Genomic DNA, 1,581 nt, shown 5'->3' on the forward strand with positions numbered 1-1,581 from the left:
TCAAATCTGTCATGGAATTTGGACAGATAAATGATTGGCCAAATGAAAAATATGCAATGAAATTGACTTCACCTGAAAAATGTGAAGTTGGACGGATAGTCCCCACACCTGAAAGTGAAATGAAAAATCAAGTCGATAGACACAAAGACGATTTGTGGCACAGAATTTTCGTAAATATCCTGGTATTAGGAGACATGTTCTCCTGTGGGGGGTCTGACAATACATTTGATATGCAGATAATGAAAATCCTTGAATTATTTAAATTTTTCTGAAGCACATTAAGGTTCCCAAGAAATTTATTAAATAAATCTTCGGCATATCCTTATGTATATTAGAGCGATCATGGCGTACATGATTTATTTTTGTGTCTAGTGCAATTGGTGCACTAATATATCTGGCTAGAACCATGAGTATAACAATATGCTAGCAAGATATAATTTTATTTCAATGTGGAGATATTGGAATACAATTAGTATTATATTTCAAAAGGAATACTTGATTTAGATTTGTTTATTCTAACAAATATCGCCAAGATTTTGTTGGTTATGCAAATGCAGACATTTTCTGAAGTTCGTTCTTCAAACATTCTATTTGCATGTGAGAGTACTGCCATATTATCATATTACAAGGCAGTTAATTGTTGATACTTATTCAAGTCATGCCAAGATAAGCAACTGATAAAGCAAGGGGCTCAACACAGACGTGTGACTTGACTTTGAAGAGAAGATTCTAATAATACTGAAGATAATGTTGTTTGCTTATATCAATTGAAAGAAGGACTATCGAAGGAGACAAAACAAAAGCACATTCACCAAAGTTCTTCAACAAATTTGTTCAAGTGATAATTTGACAAACTTCTTCACAAGACATTGCGGATCTCAATATTAGAGAAGTTGTTATACAAGCTTGGAATTCGTCGTCTCCGAAGAATAAAGTGATGTTTTCATCAGGGGGAGGCAAATACGCGCTGTACTCTTTTTCCCTTAGCTAAGATTTTATCCCACTGGATTTTTCTGGCAAGGTTTTTAATGAGGCAGCAAATAATGCGTATTACAAGATATGTGTACTCTTTTTCCCTCACTAAGATTTTTTTCCATAGGGTTTTTTCTTAGTAAGGTTTTAACGAGGCACATTATCTATAGACATCCAAGGGGGAGTGTTATGAAATATTATTTTGTAGTGGATGTCTATAACTCCTAAAGAAGTTACTCCCACTACTCTTCTCCATTATGTAGATAACTCCTACTACTTCTCACCATTATAGTTGTAACTCCCACACCTCCATAACCTCCCCATGATCTTTCCCCATGATCTCAATAGTTAATACCATGTTTATGATATCCCTTTGTATACCTCAATGTCATCCTATAAATAGAGGGCTTTGACATCACATTGTATACACTTGAATACATAGAAGAAATAAGATTCTCTCCTCTCTTCCTCTCTACATTGTTGTCTATTTTACTGTTCTATATTGTTACTTTGAGCTAAGTTTTATAACAAAATATGTTTTCTTGGCTTAAGAGATGTGTCGCATCACTTTTCTACTGCCCACTATTATTTATATATATATATATATAT

Source organism: Nicotiana attenuata, chromosome 8 (assembly GCF_001879085.1).
Source record: "Nicotiana attenuata strain UT chromosome 8, NIATTr2, whole genome shotgun sequence".
In the NCBI taxonomy this organism is placed as follows: Eukaryota; Viridiplantae; Streptophyta; class Magnoliopsida; order Solanales; family Solanaceae; genus Nicotiana; species Nicotiana attenuata.